General features: G+C 43.8%; 1 long non-coding RNA gene across 1 annotated transcript; it reads left to right on the forward strand.

Moving 5' to 3' along the window:
- Positions 1 to 1,893: 1,893 nt before the first annotated feature.
- Positions 1,894 to 3,092, forward strand: LOC114634505. Its single transcript, XR_003713335.1, has 2 exons — positions 1,894 to 2,044; positions 2,675 to 3,092. It is a non-coding gene; the product is annotated as an uncharacterized LOC114634505 (long non-coding RNA).
- The last annotated feature ends 4,509 nt before the right edge of the window (positions 3,093 to 7,601 follow it).

Below are 7,601 nucleotides of genomic sequence, written 5' to 3' on the forward strand. Positions count from 1 at the left end.
GAGGAGGAGGAGGAGGAGGAGGAGGAGGAGGAGGAGGAGGAGGAGGAAGAACAACAAGAACAACAAGAACAAGAAACATTAAGTAGGGAAAAAAAACTTCAGAGCAACACATAGAATCATCCTCCAACCTAAGGGCATGGTTATTGGATTGTATACTGTCTTAAAACTTCTGGAAGACAGATCATAGCAATGTGTGTCCTTCTAGGGGACATAGGTTTGTCCTTCATATACATCTACACCACTTGGGTTGTTTTCACTGGTCATTCGCCTTCATTTTTCCCAACAATTAAAATTCACCGGTGGGTTTTTAAATATATATATGTATATCAAGTAAACTCATGACTAAAAGTTTAATCTTATCTAATTTGCCTAATTGTTTGAACTTTAATATATTTTTCATTTCTGTTGACAGTTTGGCCTGTAAGTGTCCCCAGGCCTAAGGCCCACATGCTAAAGGCTTGGTCATCAACCCTGGTGGAACTTTAGGAGCTGGTGCCTGGTGGCAGGAAGGGAGGTATTCTTGGAGGGAATGCTAGGAATACAGCTCATTCTTCCCGGGACCTCTTTGCTTTGTGGATCATATGGACCATGACATGAGGTGTTTTGTTCTTCTACACTCCTGCCATGTTGTACCTCAGTGCAGATCCAAGTGACCATGGATTGGAACTTCTGTTACTGTAAAACCCTTCCATGTTTAAGATATTTGTCTCTGGTATTTGCCACGACAGCAAGCTGAATAATACAGATTATCTCCTAATTTCCCTCCTTATAGTTGCTCTTCAAGGCACGTTTCTTGCAACATTAAAAGAAATCTTTAGGGGCTGGAGAGATGGCTCAGTGGTTAAGAGAACTGACTGCTCTTTCAGAGGACCTGGGTTCAATTCCCAACACCCACACATCAACTCTTAACTGTCTGTAACTCCAGTATCTGACACCCTCACACAGACATACATGCAGACAAAACACTGATGCACATAAAATAAAAGCAAATTAATTTTAAGAAGAAATCTTTAATATAAGAATTTCTTAGGGGCTGGTGAAATGGCTCACCGGTTAAGAGCACTGACTGCTCTTCCAGAGGTCTTGAGTTCAAATCCCAGCAACCACATGGTGGCTCACAACCAACCATCTGTAATGAGATCTGATGCCTTCCTATGGAGTGTCTAAAGACAGCTACAGTGTACATATAATAAATAAATAAACTTTTGGGCTGGATCGAGCAGGACCAGAGCAAGAGGGAAAAGGGAAAAGGGAGGGGGGAGAATTTCTTAGTATCTTGATTCTGAAATTATTTACGGTCTCTCTTCTGCCGCATCCAACATCCTCCGAGCATCCTTTGGTCCAAAGTGAGGGGTGGTGAAGTCAGGAGAGGACAGTCTAGGAGAAGAAAAGGGGAAAGAACTCTTGTTTTGTTCCCCGGAACATCCCATCCCCCTAGCACTGCCCTGGTTCTATATGTATGTTCTCTTCTGAGCATTTTACAAAATAACCACCTGGATACCAAGTCAACAGAGTCCAATAAAACTTCCATCTATGGCAGCATATGAACCCAAGCACATCCTTCAGGAGCCGCTAGGGAAAGTTTACGCCCCTAGAGCTTTCTTGCCTGTACCGCTGGGCTTAATTAGTCAGCCAACCATTAAGCAATCTCCACATACCTATCCTCGTGATGTGCCTGGGGTCAACACAGTCTGTGCCCTCTCCTGACATCATTTTCCCTGAAGAGGAATGTTGCTCGTGTTTAGTATTTGATGCAATGGAAAGTCTCAATAATAGAATAATCTTTTAATAGTGTCCATGAAATGAGGTCAAATCTGTGGGGATGTGGCCGTGAGTCAAGAGGCGCCGTCCATCTGGCAGTATTAAGCAAACAGCAAGTCCTAGTATGGGTAAACAGTTCTTTGGGACACTTTACGTTCTTGCAAAACAAATCCTTTTCTAAAACGGTCGGAGATGGTACTCTGAAGGGTGGGAAAAAGAGCCCTTGAAAATGTCTCCTGGTGGCCGTCCCTTGGCCTCTCCCCTGGAATGCCGGAGAATAAGGGTGAGCACCCGTTGGCCTCTTGCGAGAGGTCCCGGGACCACACCGCTTTTGTAGTCATTGTTTAGATGATAAGCCGTCTTCTAACGTAACCTTCTCAGAGAGCCAGCGTTACAACTTATTTCCCACAGTTTGGAAGGAAAATATTTATGGGCAGCTTCAATTTTGCAAGGGGAGATCGGTATGATAAGAATGGGACGGAGGGGAAGGAGTGTGCCTCGCATGACCGATTGCTTGTTTTTAATCGTTCTCTTGGAGAAGGATGTGTCTGGATGTACTTTCTCAAGCACGATGCTCCGCCTGCATCGCAGCCAAGACGTGTAAATGTTTCTGTACTATTCAAACGTGAATGACTATGCTTGACACCTATAATCTTTCAAATGATAAATGCTCAGGTTTCTAGTACTCACACATGCTGAATAATTAAAAATGCAGAGACAGAGAGAGAAAAAAAAACAGAAATACGCACTGGATCAAACACTTACTTCTAAAATGTGAGACTGCTCATTGCAGTCAGGGCAAGGGATACAGTGCCACAGTAGGACAGTTGCTTACAACACCTGAGTGGCCCTGGATTTGATAAGTCACAGCATTTCTTTCTTTCCTTTTTTTTTTTTTTTTTTTTTTTTTCAGAACAGGAGGAAATGGCAGCCAGATAAGGAATCTTGCTTGCCAGGGGGAAAAAAAAGCAACTTCTTCTAGCAAAATTTTCACAGCCTCAGCGCAGCGATCTGCTCAGAACTCCTGGGTGCTACCAGGAGTGGAGAATACAACCTGGTGACTCCAGCTCATTGTGGGGATGCACCTGTTTTATCCCAGCATGTGGGAGGCAGAAGCAGGAGGATCTCTGTGAGTTCGAGCCCAGCCAGGGCTACAGGCGAAGGCACTTGCCCTCTGCAAAGGCCTGACCATTAACTTTTGATCCCCAGAACCCATACAAAGGTGGAAAGCAAGAACTGAGTCCACATTGCCGGCTGATCTCCCAACGTGTGCATGTACCCCACCGCTTACATACTCAATACTAAAATAATTACATTGTAATTTAACTCTACAAACGAAGTATTTTTTTCCTAAGTGCTATCTAATCTAGGTATTGCTTTTGTTTTGTTCTCCTAAACACTCCTGATATGTGCACTACTGCTGTGTCCATTTCCGAGGTGAGAAAACTGAGGCACAGAGAAACTGAACTGTGTGAAGCCTGGATCTGAACCCAGGTTCTAATTCACAACACACACATCTCAAGCTTTAATGGGATTCTGGAGTCAGAAGGTATCTGCGGGAAGGTATCCATAGCAACCAATGCTAATGATGACATTTTCTTCGCAGTCCTTTCTCTTGGATCATGGTTTAGAGAAGTAGCTACATTTTTCTCATTTCCCTTCTCCAGGCTCCAGTGTATTCCTCTATTGTATTCAGTGACTACATGATTTTCTACTGTCATTGTCCTAGTAACGACACTGCCAGCCACGATTTATACTAAGTCAAAATAGTAGGAGCCTCCGTTTGACCTCCACCCTTTCCCCTTGGCCTTGCTTTGTAAGGTTCATCTGGGCAGAAAAGCTGCTCTTGCCTTTGTCAGTAATGACCCTGACCACACTACTGTGAGACTCAGCAGCGTGTCGAATCAGTTCTCTCTGCTGTGACGTGTGCTGCGTGGGCAAAGTCTGCTCGCAAGATGAATGAGAAGGCAGTAACCACAGTGAGACAGGGCTGGGGAGGACTGAAGAATGTAAGTGCTTTGTCACCCGCGGATGGGTAGGAAGAGGCAGGAGACAAAGGAGGAAGGAGGACGGGGAACCAGGAGGCTCGTCCCAGTAGTAAGCGTGGGCAAAATATTTCAGAGTACATTCAGCCAACTATCTCCTTCACAGCTACACATCCATAAATATGTGTATATAATGATAATATGTGCATATTTATCATTAAATATTTCTTTTTTTTTTTCGAGACAGGGTTTCTCTGTGTAGCCCTGGCTGTCCTGGAACTCACTCTGTAGACCAGGCTAGCCTCGAACTCTCAAACTCAGAAATCCGCCTGCCTCTGCCTCCCAAGTGCTGGGATTAAAGGCGCGCTCCACCACCGCCCGGCCTCATTAAATATTTCTATCTAATACTTCTCTTGCTGGTTGTATTTGAGGAGTTGGTACCACTACGCGGGATAAAATGCCACAGAAGCATTAGAAAACGGCAGTGAGAAAATGAGCAAGCCCAGGCTGCAGAGATGGCTCAGCGGTTAAGAGCACCGCCTGCTCTTCCAGAGATCCTGAGTTCAATTCCCAGCAACCACATGGTGGCTCACAACCATCTGTAATGGGATCTGATGCCCTTTTCTGGTGTGTCTGAAGACAGTGACAGTGTACACACTCACATAAAATAAATAAATCCTTTAAAAAAAAAAAAAGAAAAGAAAAATTAAAAAGCCAACTTGATTTTACAATGTACTGAGATGGGATTTTCAGCTTATCATTTACAGAGTACCCAGTCAACAAAAGTCATGTATAGTCATTTGTATTATATCCTTATAGTCAGTAGCCATTGCCTGAAAGCCTTTTTACATGGCAATCATAGCAACGGCTGTCTCCTTTGCCGTCATCATACGCCAGATGCTACACTAAACTCTACATGGTTTTGCTCCTCTGGCCACACACAGTTATAACTTTGTTAGGTTGCTAATATTATTAGGCTGAACCTAAGAGCCAGCGAGGTCCAATAACTAACTTAACCAAAGCACAGAATGAATAAAAAGTAGCAAGGCTAGACTTTGATGCCTGATGTATGTGCCTTGGGAATTTATATAAATTGCCTCTATGCTCTGATGGTAGTTTGTGTAAAATTCAGCAGACATGGCTTCTTAATACAGTGTCCCCAACACACCCCTCTGGGGCCTTTACAGAGGTCTAGGTGGGGAGCGGGGTTTAACACTTTCTTTCCTCCTTTCCTTCTTTCTTTCTTTCTTTCTTTCTTTCTTTCTTTCTTTTGTTGTTGTTGTTGTGTTGTTGTTGTTTTGCTTTTTGATATAGAATAGCCCATAGCCTAGACTGACTTCAAGTTTACTACATGTGACTGAGGGTGGCCTTGAACTTCTCATCCTCCTGCTCCCGTCTCTCAAGTGCTGGGTCTGAAGGCGTGTACCACCCAGCCCAGCTATGAGGAACATTTTAATAGGTGCCATTAGTGACTCAGATGTAGGTGGCATCTGGACAGGACTGAGAAACCTGGCCATTAGACTCTTCTCTGGAATAGCATTCACAAAGTCATACAATGATTCATTAGCTTGACTCTGCAAATATATCTTCGTCTGGCCATAAATCTACTTGGCCTTTGTCACAGATGTCTCTTTGTGAATAACAGAGTCATCAGCCTGGCTGTAGCACAGTGAACTAGTTGACTAAGAATCGAAGTGTGGTGAAAAGTTAAATTCAAAGAATGTCTCTCCAAGTACATTTAGTATGGCCATACCTTGTAAGCGTCATGAATATGAATGTGACTGTGAAGTACCTGCCTGTCTGTTTTCAACACCTTAACTCCTCAATTCGCATCTTGTCTCCAGTGGCTTCACTTTCGCCATCTTGTTTCTAGTTGCCTTCTGGTTCCTATTGCCCAGAGTTCCGTTAAGGTTCCTTCTGGTCTTGAACTAATGTGCCACTGGCCTGTCAGGATGTTAAGAGATTAACAGACTCAGATAAAGAAAGTCATCCTCGTGAAACACTTTCCCATTTCCCTACTTTCCAAAGTCTCCCTCAGATAACGCTTTGTGGGCCCAAGGAAACCGTGTAAGTCTACAGAAAAGCTTTTAATGGGCAGTTCTAATCGGGGATCTCAGGTACTGGTGGCAGGCCAGTGCGGGAGATATTTTTGGTCAGATGTGCCTTTCAATGCCTCATAAATCAGGTCGCCTGGACAGCTTCCTAATTTCCCCTTAGGCAGTGCCAGCCTCGATAACACACACAGCTGCACCCCATCGTAGGCTCAAGTAAGGAGAAAGGTGAATGAGAAATGACATTGGGGAAGGCCAGCCTATGGCCTGGTTCTAAAGCATGGAATCAAGACACAAATAAACCAGTATCACAGGTCCACAGTTCATTTGTCCTTCTTTAGGTGAGAAATAAAATATGTGCTAGCCTATTCCTCTCTAGACATGACAAGAAAAATCAAGGGAAAGTAAAAAAGACTCAGCATTTCTTCCTGTGAGAAGACTCCCGTCTGGTCTGTGACAGTCTGTCACAGACGCTTGCCTGGCAGTGTCCTGCATTGACCCAGAGCTCCTGATAACCACTGAGAACATGAAAGTGGACATTCCCACCAACACACTGAGCCTTTGAGCGATATCACATTAAACCATTCAAAGCAGAAATGCAACAAAAAATGTTCTTTTTTTAATTTTTTTTATATATATGTGAGTACACTGTCACTGTCATCAGACGCATCAGAAGAGGGCATCAGATCCCATTACAGATGGCTGTGAGCCACAAATGTGGTTGCTGGGAATTGAACTCAGGACCTATTGGAAAAGCAAGCAGTGCTCTTAACCGCTACTCCATCTCTCCAGCCCCCAGCGAAGCCATTCTTAAGCAGCATTTCCCAGTTCATCCAGTCTGCACACCTCCAAACTTTATAGGTTTTACCAAATGTCTCAGGGAAGCGAAGTAAGTTAAGAAAGTCCTCTCCCAACTTTTCACTTAACCCAATATTATCCTATTAAAATTGTATTATCTGTCAACTAACCTGACCACCCAGAGTTCCCAGGGACTAAACCACAAACCAAAGAGTACACATGGAGAGACCCATGGCTCCAGCCACATATGTAGCAGAGGATGGTCTTGTCAGACATCAATAGGAGGAGAGGCCCTTGGTCCTGTGGAGGCTCGATGCCTCAGTGTAGAAGAATGCTAGGGCGGTGAGGTGGGAGTGGGGGAGTGTGTAGGAGAGCACCCTCATAGAGACGGGGAGGGGTGGGAAAGAGGATTGCAGACGGGAAACCAGGAAGGGAGACAACATTTGGAATGAAAATAAATAAAATAACCAATAAAAAAAAACAGAAAAAAAATATTATCCTATTGGCAAAGCAGCGATTAACGCCCCATATTATCCATAGTCAATTTTTCAGGATTAGGTATCTATTTTAAGTATATTTTCCCTTTTCAGACAGAAAGTGAATTAGCACATGTAAAAACAAAACAGTAAGCATCCTACAACATCAAGAGTGGCTTAGAACCCATTGGGGAGCAAGGATAGTTATTTGTCCTTTTTTATTAACTGGTTTAGAATAACGGGTTCTATTATGATAGAATATACATCTGTATCACTGTGCCTTGCTCGTGCTTGCCACATACTATCCTCTCATGTCCCCACACTTTCCTTTCCTAACCTAGTATCTCAACTAAAGAAACCCAAGCAGTGCGACCGGGCTAGAGATGTGAGTGGGAGACAGATATCGTCAGAGTCCCGAACATCATCGGATTAATAACCACACTTCTTCTTCTCTTTGCTGTAGGTAGTATTACTTCATTTCAAAGATGAAGGGTGTGGAACTGAAGAGAGTAAAGTAACTTGCCCAAGGC

This window comes from Grammomys surdaster, unplaced genomic scaffold, assembly GCF_004785775.1.
Source record: "Grammomys surdaster isolate TR1022 unplaced genomic scaffold, NIH_TR_1.0 958, whole genome shotgun sequence".
Classification (NCBI taxonomy): domain Eukaryota; kingdom Metazoa; phylum Chordata; class Mammalia; order Rodentia; family Muridae; genus Grammomys; species Grammomys surdaster.